Raw genomic sequence first — 14247 nt, forward strand, 5'->3', positions numbered from 1 at the left:
AACAGAACATTCGTCATGTCACATCACAACTAAAGCGATATTTCAGAGCTCTTCGTCGCAGCTGCACATAAAGTGGGGTCCAAAATCAGAGGCTGCATTGAAAATCTGGGATTCACAATCTAATTTAAACCTGGAAGCAAAGTTTAAGGTTTTTGACAACAATAAAGAAAAATGAATAAGACATAACTAAGAATCTGCACAATTTCTAGGTCACTGATCAAGTATGCATTTTGTGACATTGACCATGAGGTCGCTAAAGGTCAGATGTTTTTTGCTTCAATTGATTCACAAGACTCATGTTGGGAAAAAAAGATCATCAGGTTTTATACAAACTTCTGCAGCCATGCTTCTGTTTGAGAGAAAAAGATGTCTTTTTTAAACTGAACTTATGCTGATACTATCATTTATCTAAATAAATAAATTCTCAGACTTTGGAGCAAGCAAGCAGCTCCACTGGTCAACTAGCACATCCACACACATACATCAGTAGAATAAAGTGCTAGGTTACACAAAGATTCCAGCTTGCTCCAGTAAGGGCCTCTGAAGTTGACAAAGATGGAAAAGGTGCTTGAAATTCAGAGGATTTCCGAAACCTTAACGCTTTCAATAATTCATCATATATCTGTAAAAGGGAAAGGGAGAAAGTGAAGAGAAGGTGAGGAAGACGCGTAGAAGTGGTCTGAGGTCCATACCAGAGACCTGTGAGGCTGTTACCTCCACTCCGTTAAGCAGAAACAGAGACGGCAATAAATAGCCCTTTATTTGTTCCACTAGATTGTTCTAGCATTCAAGCTCAACTTAATCGCTGGCCAACCAGTAAACATCTCTGAGGCTTTAATCACAGAGGTGTACTCATACAAAGAAATAATAAATGGATTACACTACCCACAAAAAAAAAAAAAAAATAGAATCTTTAAATAGAAAACATTATTTAAACTGCCTTGAAGCTTTAAAAAAAAACACTCAAAAATCTAATTTGATCAGGGATGGCTGGGAATAATTGTAACACTTTTTACTCCAGTGAATATTTCTCATGCTACATTCATTTTCAATTTGAATAAAATTTTTGCATAGGCACAAGTCTTAGCAGCAAAAAATAAATAAATAAACAAACAAACATTCTTGAACCAAGAAAGGACTGAACACTATACACTAACCTCAAAACATGTTGATACTATAAAGTACTGTAAAGTGTCCCAATGGAACGTGCCATTGAAAAACATTAAAAGTATTGTAATTAATGAATAGTACAAATGTATAACATGAAAACAAATTTGTGACAACCTGCCCCAACCTAGCTATGGGAAAATAACCTTGCCCTGAGAACCCAGTTTCAACTTTCAATTAAAATACATTGTCTTTCTTTAAAATACATCTCATTAAAACTCAATTTTCTGCATCACTTATTAATTTCAAAAAAGTCAAAATGAACTCATCAGTGCAGGAGGTAAATTTAGTACGACTTTAATTTAACTTGTACATATACAAATGTATTTATTTATTTGTTGAAATGTTTTACAATGCATGTTTACTTACTACATCAACAGCCCAAAAAAAAAAAAAAAAGATTTTCCAATTTTAGCATAGAGGACAAAAAATATCCTACAATTCACAAATGTATACAGTATAACTTTAATTAGCTTAATTTAATTAGCTTAACTAGCTGTTTTAAGCCAACATACAAAATCACTGCTAGAGATGCATAAGGAAGTCGGAAATGATGCTTGCAGTATCCTAATAGTCTGCATACTAATTTATATCTATTCATATAAAATTCAAGAAAAATCTGGTGAGCCCTGCATGGCCTGACCCCAAACAACAGTGGTGACGATTCCAGTTGACTGTGCCTTTGAAATACACCAAAATATTGTCAACATAGCCACAATCGATAAAAATCCCACCACGCCACTCTCCAAACCTTTTTGAAGTCGCTATTAATCTGAGGCGAGAATCAAAGCTCGCAGTCACTTCTTATCTCATCCGTGTGCCCTTCTAGAATATTCATAGATGATTTTTGAAGCCTTTTGTAATTCATTGTAGTGAGACAAAAAAGAACGGACTCATCCTGGCCTTTAAGTGCAATAATTCTATTTCTTCTTTGCTATGTGCTGTCGATAGCATTCATAATTGATAGCTCTCCGGAGCGCCTCAGGACACATTAAGTTTTATTCCTCTCATTCGTCAATATATCTGACCAGGTAGATTTCATTATTGACGGCCGCTGGCCACATTGTGTTGTATAATTAAGTTCAACTTCAAAACTTCAAACTCTTTTTCCGTTCACCCCGTGCACGGTTCAACAGGAAGCGTTTGAAATGACCGCTTGGCGCTCTTAATTTAAACTGCTGTTTCATTCCTCTCGGTGGGTGTCTATTTTATTGTTAAAGGTCACCCTCATTTGTCCGAGCCAACAAAGGCAGCCCTTAAAGTTGCGGGTGCTTTTTGACAGACAGTGGTCCTCTGTAAGTGATGGCCTTAAGGACAGGCATGGCACTGAGACACTCTCTCTCCACAGCGAGGGAAATAACAGATAACAAATCACACAAACCCACACTTCTCTTCCTGGCATGATTGACGACTTCACAGAGGGCACAACTTTTCAACGTCCTCAGATTAAAAACCCCTCAAACAAATGAGGGCTAAAAATACGAGCCCAGGGCGCCGAGAGGGAGAGCTGCTGCTCGCATGTATCTTTAAAAGAGAGAGAGAGAGGGGTGATGTGTGACATAAAGAAAGAATATATGTTAGCAAGAAACTTGGGGAGAAATATAACACTTCGTCCCGATCGCTCAGTCATTCAGATTAGAAATCTGCGAGATAATACTGTACGTGCACCCCAAATCTGATATAACATTTATTGAAGCCGTTCTGCAGCTTTTCAAATGCATTGCTAAACTGACCTCACGGTTTAAGATTCACAAAAGGGGGAAATGATCTATAGCTGGTTATTAAAAAAGTTTGATTTTACTGGTATCACGCGACCTTAGCGTATATGACCTCTATTTTCACAAATGGCACAGGTCTCTTTTTTAACAGAGTCATGGTGAGCTATATATCCCTCAGTTGCTCTCATAAAGCAAAGCAACCACCTGACTAATACCTTCGCATTTGCGGCGTGCTTGTTTTTTTTTCCTCTCTCTCTCAAATGAATGATACCGCACATACTCAAATGCACAAAACAAACTCTAAATGGCCCCGTGGCTCATTTTGACCCCGATTCATTGGCACAAAAGCAAACACGCATGTTTCTCATCATTCACATATGTGACACAGAAAGCATCTTTTAAAAATTGAAATGACGAGCTGTCAGAGGATGGTAATTCTAGAGCACAAGGCATTTTAGCGCATTGATAATTCTTACAAATGATCGCTAATAACTAGGATAAAGAAGTATACGAGCGCAGGGAATAATCAGACGCAGGTCTCCCTGTTCATGGTTAAATTTTGCACAGTTAAAAAAAACAAAGAGGGCAAATGTCATTCAGACAGAAAATTGTATATATCACTGAATATGACAATTTCATTTGAGAGCATCAGAGTCCAGTAATCGAAAATGACAGAGGCAAACAAAGCATCAATCATGGCTGACCTTTTGGAGCTTTATTATCCTACTGGATGTTCAAGGAAACCTGAAGGCCTCTGTTCCGCCACACCAGCACAGAAACAGTCACATCAAAGCCTGAATTCCCTCTGAGAGAAAAAGAAATGAAAAAATATTGGTTCATCAAATATAAAATACACACATGTGCTTTAATCAAAGAGCATTTTGTGTCAAGTATTATGTTTTTATTAGGGCTGGGCAAGTTAGCAAGTTATTATCGCATTACCGCATTAATTGATTAACGCTGACAATTATTTTATCACACATTAACACATTTGTTTTTTATTATTATGGAAGTCTGTTGTTCACTGTCTCTGAATACACACAGACAAACCATGGGTCACAGGAGGGGTGGGATGTTGATCAGTACTGGCTTGGGATGGGCATCATCACACGTCTCAACCAATGACAGCATTTGGGGTGGGCCTAAGACTGCAGCAGCGCACACATTAACGCTTCCGATAAAATTATTTAGGCTAAGCATCAACATTCACAAACCACTGCTCACTGTTATTTTTAACAGAAAAGAATGCAACAAGCTCGTAATCATGACTTCATAAGTGGTAAATAGTAGTCCTTTCCGATAGCACATGAAGACAGCAGAGAAGCCCTCTCGCTCAGCACAGTGGAGTGCATGATTTTGTTAAAGGATTAGTTCACATTCAAATTAAAATTTCCTGATAATTTACTCACCCCCATGTCATCCAAGATGTTTATGTATTTCTATTCAGTCAAAAAGAAATAAAAGTTTTTGATGAAAACATCCAAAAAAAAATAAAACTCAATGAACCCAAAACGTTTAAAGTCAAAAATAAAATTTTCCAGTGCAGCTTCAAATGGCTATAAACCATACCAGAGGGTGAATAAGGGTCTTATCTAGCGAAACGATTGGTCATTTAAAAAAAAGAAAATTTAAAGTGTATATGCTTTATAAACACTTTTCTCTCACTTCTGCCGACTGTCACAACCAGAAGCCGCGCTGGTGGAAACAACAGACCATGCTACCGCGACTGTCAAGAGTGGCTCGACAGTGTTTAGTGTCCAGCAGCAGCATGTATGGTGCGTGCCGTCATCACAGCTGAAGAGTTCTGCGTTCTAATGCACGCAATAGGCTTAAGCTTGCCGCAAAGCATCTGCAAAAGTAATTACCATAAATGTGTCAGGGGAAAAGAGAAAGGTGATATTTGAATTATTTACTAATAAATAGTGTTTTCTGTGTCTATGTCACAAGGATGAAGTTGCCAATTCCACTCGCCACCTCTTCATTAGACATGCCTTTAGATAGAAGTGAATTTACGGATTATGATTATAATGATTTTTTTTTTCGTTAAGTAGTCATTTAAAGCTTTCTATAGATATATTTATCATGTCTGTGAGGCATCTATTCACCGAGTTTTGGTTCATTATTGTAAAGTGCTCCTTTTCAAGACGAGACGGCAGAAAGCGCATGATTGTTTTCTTTATTTTATAAAAGCACAACATTTTGTTGATATTGTGAGTGCACGCAAATAAAAGTAGACCATTTACATTTACGAATGTTGTATTACCCTTACCTTTATGAGCAAAAATGACAGCGTATTCACTGAAGAAAAATGTAAGTGATCGCGCTGGCACCTCCATATCCTGCAAAGTGCACTTAATTTATCTAGGTTTAACATTTAAACATTGTTATATGCTTGAACTGTTTTATATCTATAGATTTTATTTTAGGCAAGGCTGAACTGATCAAACATAGGCTCACCGTCTGCCGCTGGCCACTTGGTCATTACTTAAAAAAACAAAAACTTATATTTAACAAACAAAAAAAATGCTCCAAACATTTTTCTAAATTAACTTAATAAAAAAACGAAACAAAATATAATCACTTTGCCATTACTGTACATACAAAACTAAAATAGTTTAATAGCTGGAAATGTAGTATAAGCTGTTTTGGGAGAAGGGGGAAACAAAACGGGCTCGAGTCGGACTCGGGCCAGTGATTCTGATAAGCTGTCGGACATGGGCCGGGCTAGGGTCTGAGCATCTCGGGCCAGGGCTGGGCTAGGGCCTAAATTTGAGGCCTTTGCACGGCTCTATTGGTTATCAGTCTATAACTGCTATTTTCTTTACAGTATTTGTTAGTATTCGACAATCCTGGCTGCCTGATATTTAATATTTAACTAGCCAGATTTAGACAATGGTCCATCACTTTCCTTTCAAGAGTGATTGTCTAGAATTGTTATTATGCTTACAGCTTACATGGACTGAGCTTTTTTTTTTTTAAAGCTATTTCATTAGATATAAGATTTACAAATATTTTTCATTATAAAATGACATTGTCAGCAAATTGTCAATATATTTTACTTATAAAAATTATATATAGATATATATAGATAGATAGATAGATAGATAGATAGATAGATAGATAGATAGATAGATAGATAAAGTACAATTATTTAATAATAATTAATTAATTCTAAAAATATTAATTAATAATTTTATTATTATATAATAATCACAATTCATTATATATAGCTACAGGTAACAGAATATGCAAAATTAGTACATGTAAATTTAGATTTTGAATCTCATATCCAATCTCAGTGTGGTCGCAGACTTTTGGACCTTACAAGTTAGCGCAATTTTATACCTACACATCAATATGTTTGATCCATGCAATGGATTTTTCACTAAAGAAACAATTACAATATTTTATCATGTTTTAGCAGCTGTGTGCACATAGTGTGCACATACTATATTAATAACTATAAACTGACCAGCCCAAGAGAAAGAGTCTAGCGTTAACATTCACACACAGAAACGCCACAAACACTTCCACATATTAGTGACAAACACACAGACAGTTCTGTTTATTGTCTGGTGTCAAGCTTCAAACAAAAGCACGCAGGGTTCAGAGAAAGTTGACTTTCCAAACGTGGGCTCGTACTAGTGCGACACATATTTCTCTTTCATGAGCAAGCGGTTCACTGCCGTCTCTTTTTCTGCACTTTGATTAAATGCCCAGTGCGGCGGTTATGGACGGTCTACAGGCAGCACATCTGGACTTGTGTTTAATTTCATGTCAGGGTAGAACAGGAAGCACCTGCCTAGATGAAACCATTTCGGGGGAGCAAGAAAAAAAAACACATTCATCCATCTGTGGTGGAAACATATGTCAGAGTTGTCACATTTAAAAGAATATCAACAAACAGAGAAAATCTAAATTGCTTTAGAAAAGCCAGTCTTCAAAAATTAACACACATTTCGTTTAACCTAATGTTATCGCATCTGTCCGATTTGTGGCTGAATGAAATCCATTCTCACGGCCTCAGAGTCAAATTGCAGTGAAATAAAACTTCCAGATGTTGGTTACTCAACATTACCAAATTAAAGGATCTAATTCTGACTCAATCAGTCGCCTGTAGGATATCTCTAACAACCACAGCTGTGTGTTATAGAAACATCAAAACCTGTAGTCTAATGGCCATCAAGCTGTTGAGCACATGTTGCTGTCTGTGATGAGCATAAGTGTTAGCATAAAAAAGTATGAATGGAAGATGCACATTTAGCCAAAAAATAAATAAATAAATACTTACTGAAATTAAAATAAGTTCATTGTTAGGTCATTAAACCTAATACATTTAATATTGTTTCAAATGAACATTACTGTAAAGTAAAAAGGTTTCCTTTAATTGACCTGAATCCTGACCTGAATGAGTTGGAATGTCAACTGCGAGCCAGACCCCATCAACCAACATCTCTGTCTCCATGTTCCAACATCTAGTGGAAAGAGTAAGAAAAGTTATAACTGGACCAGCTCACTAGTAATGGATATAGTTTTGAAGTTAAATGTTAAAAATGCACATACTGTATAAACATGGTGTTTGGGTGTAGGTGCTGCATTTATCAAATACTACAACAACAACACATAAATGGTTGAAGCTTCTGTCTCTGCTTCATGTAAAAGCTGCTTCCATAAACTGTCACAGCTGAGGCAAAGTCCAGGAGGCAAAGGCCTCGGCTGACCTCTCTCTCTTTGCATGTAGATCCGTGCCTCTGTTGCGAAGCTCCACTTGCCAAGCCTCATTAGTTTCACTTCTCAGATAGACCGAAGCCCACTGGCCTTGTCCAGGCACGCTGTGATGCTTTCTGCTCCGATTTATTTATTTGTTTAGTTTTCCATCACTGCATTAAACTTCCTGTCAGTTATCTGGACAGACATGTGTCTGAGACACCTGGTCCTGCAATTGGAAGTGCATTTATTCAACTTCTGAAATGACATCTCATGTTAAGCATCTAACAAAATGCAAACAGGTATAAACACCCCAAGGCCTGGACCAAGACTTCAATGAACACGAAGTATGAAGGAAAAATGTCATAAATCAAAAGGTGTTTATCACATTAAAATCACATTAGCATCACAGACTAAATTTTTAGCATTCATATTTTTTGCTGAAGCCATGAAACTAAAATGTTGTTAACGTAAACACTATATCAATCATTACAACTTCAGGAGTGACTTCAAATTTGCGTTCACACTCAGAACAATAATTCAGCCTCACGACAGAATTCAAATGTGACTGTTAAGGTCCTTGCACACTGAGTCCAAAGTTGTTGTTTTTTTTCGTATTCATCATCCTTTCCTATCAAAATGCTTGCTACAGATGCGAAAACGCAGAAAATCGAACCTGATCCGAATTTTGTATGATGGACGAAAGTTTCGGAAGCAGTGTGTAAATGTGATTGACACAACGTGAGGTGATATGTATTTTTTTACGTGCAAAACTTCCTGACAAGAATTTCGGATTCAGTGTGCAAAGACCTTTAGACCCAAAATGCTGCAGTTTGGCATGTAAATACTAAACTACTGCTGAGGTGTCCTAACTGTCAAAAAATAATTCAACAGTTATTATAAAAACATGGCAAAAAAATCATATAACTATATTTTAAATTTGCATTAAAGTGGGGTAGAAATATATAAACAAGCCAGAGATGAAGTCAGTATATATCTGACAAATGGTGTCATAAAAAGGCAAATAGGGAGCACAAATTGTGCACCCTATTAACAGTTCTGAATCTGTTTCTCTGAGTCTGAACTCAGAAAATGTTTGTGTGTGAGAAACAAAGAAACTAGATGATTCTGGCTTGCCCTAACTTGTCATTCCTCATAAAATGTGCTTCAGAACTCCATCATGACTAATAATAAGTGACGGATAGAGATTAAAATATCTCACACACACATTCCTTCCCCCTTCATCACATCCAACTCATCACCTCACTGATCAATAAATTAAAGACTTTTTTTAATAGAGTGCTTATCTGAATTTCTGCATGCTGAGTCTGCACTTCCTGTGTCCATTACACAGCCAATGGGCCACCTGGGGAATCATGGGAGATAGGAATAAGAAAATGAATCATACAAGAAAAAAAACACTCTTAGTAGGACAATAGCCACCAGGAGCATCCCAAAACTGATTTTAGTACACAGAATGGTTCATTTAAAGCTTTTTGATTTGATTCTCTTTAAAGCTGACGTGTGTAGTTTTTAGTTAAAATCCTTTATTGTATTGCAGCATAATGTGTGATGAAAAACATAATTAAGTCAATTGTAGGTTGATTCTTTTGAAAACTGTAAACACTGTGGAACTTAAAACACTGATGTTTGATCATTCTGACCAGCCTAACATAGCAACAGCTCAGCCAATGGAGTGAGTTTGTGGGCGGGGCACTCTGTTTGACTGGCCATTGGCAGATAGGGGAGTTTTTCTTGAAAACCAGTTTGAAAACAGTTATAATTTTTGCAAGTTTAGTGATGCTAGTGGCGAAGAAATCACACTTTCTTTGTGTAACATGCCCCTTGTATATTATTGTACATATTTAATAATGTTTTATTTAACACATGGAATAATTGCTAGTGAAAAACAAGGTCCAGACTTTATGTGGCATTTAACAAAGTAAGGTCAATTTAAAAAGGAACTAATAAACCAGTAAGATTAGACGTGTGAGTGTGACATTTAAACAAAACTGAACTGTTATTACATTAAATACAGACCAGCTTTTTAGTGTGGCTGTGGGGGGTAAACTTTGAAACTGTGGGATTGATTGTACTCTTCTCCATGTTATATTAATAGATTTTATATCACCTTGCTACGATTTAACAGAAGGACTAAGCCAACAGTCTTTTGGAGCCCGTTGGTTACGGCACAGATAGGGCGGCAACACCTCCGTCAAGGTCAGCCTTCAGAAAGCAGCTAGATGCTGCCACACTTTTGTCTATTTAGATAAAATTGCCGCATTCATTGTGTCTCAGATAAAGCTTAAAAGACAGAAAGGAGGAGACGGAGAATGAACGTAAAAAGAAACATTGGCACATCCTCAAGATTTTCTGCTCAACATTTTATCTGTCCGTGACGAATTCTAGTGCTCACTCACCACTTTTGATATTTTCTCTTTGCCTTATCTTGCGTATCCCCGCTGCACGACTCGCCACTTTGGAATAATGTGCCACATCTGTAATGACATTGCTTTTGTGTGGCAGATTACGCCTGTATTTTTTGGCCCTCGTCAAATTGAAATATGAACACTAGTGTGGCTTGGTAGATTCTCACTATATGACGTCAAAATAAAGCCTGTGCCAAAGCCATCTCTGAGGAGACCGCTGAAGCTGCCAGAGAGATGTACATGGGCTAGAAATACACCTTTAACATGATCTCTCCTTGCCTTTGATCTGACAGAGTTAAAGCCTCTGCCATGCAAAATGAAGAAATACAGATAGAAATCCAGATGAAAGTAAACTAAAAGTTGAATATGTCAGATCTGAACTACTAGCACCACCAAACGGAATTGCAAAAATAACCTGTTTTAAACAGGTTTCCCCAAACACTCTCCTTGTCCGCCATTGGTCAGTCAATCAGATTTCAAAAATAAAAAAATAAAAAAAATAATAATAAAATAAAATAAAATAAAATGGGTAATGAACCTGTGAATGGTATGCTTATAGATACCTTTGCATATAAGGCTAAATAGATAAAATATCAAAAATATTTTACATACATCACAATTAAGCTTTTAGAGTACATGGAGTAGTTTATCTGCTTGCTTTTGCTTAATGTATTGAATCTTTAGTTCATTATGAATACATATTGCTTTTTTCTTCTTCTGATGAAGAACTATCGAATTACAATTAAGTGACTTCAATCTGCTTTTGTCTTTTCATGCTGACAGAGACTAATTACCCCTGCTTTGTTCAATTTATGAAGTACAATAATCAATGCATAATTGTGGATTATATTGTCTGCATAATAAACACATCACTTCAATTTCTGTAAGCGAGCCACAGACTTGAAATGAAAAAATGGCTGTGGAGATGCATGTAATACATCACAATAAAGAAAAGCGCATAAACAAAGAACATTTTAAATAATACCCTCAATATCTGTAATTTATTGCAGATATTTAAAATGTCTCGAGAAGTACATATTTAAATATTTACAGCTGCGACTGTATAAAGACCCTGGAGGAACAGCCAACTCAAAAACTCAAATTCGACCAAAAGTAAATGTTAAAACATTAAAACAAAAATTCAATGTTTTCATGTTTCAGTGAGCAGGATAACATCAATGCCTACAGGTAAAGTGATGAGAGCCGGCTTTGAAAGCAGCTGTGTTTAACATGCCTCACGGATCCATGTTGAATAATGCAATGATACCGCAGTCTTATTCTGTGAGGCTATATTTACAATACACACAAAGGATCATGTTGATAGAACTAAGTCAAAGATTGTTGAGCAGAGCAGAGGCAGGTTAAGGACAGAATGACATGCCCGCCCCACTTTTCAACCAATCAGGTCTGGAGCGGACAAATTTAGCTGTCCCAATCACCTCCACAGTGATGTGATGTCATATTAAGGCCTAACAGCTTTCTAGCTACATTTTAAAGGCAAAATCCTACATTATTATAACTAGGAATTAGTCCTTTTTGCAAATTCTGCAGCTTAGTCTGTGTTTATATTAGCTTAACTAAACTGAAAATTCTTAAAACAAATAACGATTTTTCAAAAACAAATCAGTTTAACAACATTTATTGTCCACCACTAAATATGTGACTTCTGTCTCTCTTCAGTTCAAAAATACTGCAAACTCTGCATAGGGTCAGATGTTTGAACCCACACACAGAGACAGGTTCAAACACAGTTTTTATATTATGCATAGTAAATAACAAATTATCATATAAAATGAAGATTTTTTTAACCCCTAACCCGTGTACACAAAAAACATGCACAAGAGTCAAAAAAAAAAAATCTAAATAAAATTCAAACAAGGCACCATGGGTCCAATGACTCATGCATTAAATTGCAAGTCTTATAAAGTTGTTTGTTAAGAACAAAATGAAATGTAAGCAATTTAATTTTATTACACTGGGATTTGTCACTGATGATGCACCCTTTTGGAGAGAATAAATGAGTGAGCAGTGACACAAAGACTCTAGACTCTAGACTTTGGAAAGGGAAAAAAGCTACAATAAAATAAATACATGAATAAATCATTTAGGCAATGTAAAGGTGAGTAAAGGATAGAATTTCCACTGCTGTAACAAATTATTTGGAGTACTATGCAGATCTTTATTATACTTTACAATCAAGTATGGAATAAGTGTGGTTTAATTTCTACACCTTTAAAAAAAGATCTACAGTTTTTAATCACTACATATCACAACAGCTCCCAGCTTTAGTTAAACAAATGTTGATTTACAATGTGGCAAAAGATTTCAAAGTGAAAATCTGCCGTCACCTCAGACCTCACAGAGGAGCAAGCCAGTAACTTGTTACAGGATACGGCATGTGTTTCCGAAGTCAGCTAAGCTTTCGACTGATAGCTCGGTGCATGACAGCAGCGGGACACATGTGAGCGGTTTCACTTCCACTATAAACAGCCGAGCCTGCACAAATCAAAAACAGGGGAGTCCGTCTTCCACACTTTTTTTTTTCAAACGTATTCTTGTAATACTCAATTCATTTTCCCTGTTAAAATCCGCTCTCTGTTTTAATCCTACAGTAAAATGACTAGAATCCCATTACTTGTCTGACATAGTTGAGAGCCCTCATCATAAATACTGCATGCTGCTGGTTTAAATCATACAGCTGTATTCCTACTGCCCTCCAAAAGCCATTCTGTAATAAGAGAACAGAACAAGTGTTGTGGTAGTTGCTGTGATACTGTCTGATGTCTTTTCACACATTTATTTTTTTCATATCCAAGCAAGTGTTTTTTAATCTTATAAACTTTATTCCAGCATGGAATCAGAACAAAGTGAGAAAAAGTCACCCCAGTAAATCTAGTAAATGTAATTTGTTCTTGTGCATGTGATCAAACATGAATTAAAGGAATAGTTACCCTTAAAAACAGTTCAAGTTTTGTTCTGTTTCTAACTCAAGGCAGTCAAATGGCTTTATATGACTTGAATACAACAGCATAACACTCTTATGATAGTGCTTTATTTGCATTATTTTTGAAGCTTGAAAGCTAAAGTTCCCATTCTTTGAAATCTGCATCGGACTATGGAAAATTTCCACTATTTCTTCCACAGAAGAAAATAAGTCAAACAGGTTTGGAATGACATAAGCATGAGTAATTCATGACAATACTTTCAATTTTGAGTGTGCTGTCTCTTTAAATGACAGATTGTGGCTTTTGCACAATAAAGAATCAGCAACCTGCATACAATTAAAAAAAAAAACCTGAGACTTAACAGCTGTTTACACAAGCCACATTTTTATGTTTAAAACAGCTAAACAAACAAATTTTTAAAAGTTAAACTTGACACGGTCTTAAAAAGGAGGTATCCATAGCGCAAGATGCTTAAAAAACCCTTCTTTTTTTAGACAACAATAAATAAAGCATAGAGCAGCCTTAATGTGTCTTGTATAAATATAATCTTAGTGGTGAAAGACAACAAAAGACCACAAAAATGTTAACTGTTGCAAAGCAGCACCTTTTCAACATTTGTTTCCTAATCAATCACTGAAAGACATTTTCCTCTCAATATTAAAAACACATTTACTGGCACAAAACGTGGCATAAAAAAGCTTTTGTTTGGGTTTTCTCATGCAAACGTGCTGTCCTCTTACGCTAGACTCATCTGATGGATCGCAAAAATGAGGGTCCTAATAATTTACATCTATTTATCACTCACAACTGTTTTTACTGCTGCTGATGTCATGGCTGACTCAGAGGAAGAGAGTCCAGACACCGCAGCCTGAGAGAGAGAGAGAGAGAGAGAGAGAGAGAGAGAGAGAGAGAGAGAGAGAGAGAGAGAGAGAGGGAGAGTGTGAAAAGATCCCTGGGCGTCTTGATAAAAGAAAGAGCCCTTACTCAATCCATCTTCGGGTTTCTCCTTTTTTGTTTCTTTCATTTTATTCAATTACACCTCTAATATGCGTCCGTGCCGCACAATTAAAGTCTCATATCAAAGACGAACCCCTACGCCAGATACAGCAACAGATCCGAACAAAACAAATGGAGTTTCTGAAAACGTGAATCATCATCAGCCAGTGTACATGCTATAGCGAGGCCTCGGGTGAAACATGTTGGATGGGCCACTCCAATTTTCCATCAATCAAATTACTCTTTATTGTTCGCCCCATGCGACCTCAGGCAACACAAACCCAG

General features: G+C 36.5%; 1 protein-coding gene across 2 annotated transcripts in view; it reads right to left on the bottom strand.

Annotated features, from left to right (window-relative positions):
* The window catches only part of LOC109055814 (zinc finger homeobox protein 4-like), a 163652-nt gene extending 155656 nt beyond the window's left edge, over positions 1 to 7996 (bottom strand). For both annotated transcript variants that reach the window (XM_042751728.1, XM_042751727.1), the window contains exons 1-3: positions 7607 to 7996; positions 7290 to 7360; positions 3590 to 3690 (exon numbers count right to left, since the gene is read on the bottom strand). The gene's annotated coding sequence lies outside the window, so the exon portion shown is untranslated. The remainder of the gene's footprint in view (positions 1 to 3589; positions 3691 to 7289; positions 7361 to 7606) is intronic.
* Between the last annotated feature and the right edge of the window lie 6251 nt (positions 7997 to 14247).

This window comes from Cyprinus carpio, chromosome B24 (assembly GCF_018340385.1).
Source record: "Cyprinus carpio isolate SPL01 chromosome B24, ASM1834038v1, whole genome shotgun sequence".
NCBI classification, from domain to species: Eukaryota; Metazoa; Chordata; class Actinopteri; order Cypriniformes; family Cyprinidae; genus Cyprinus; species Cyprinus carpio.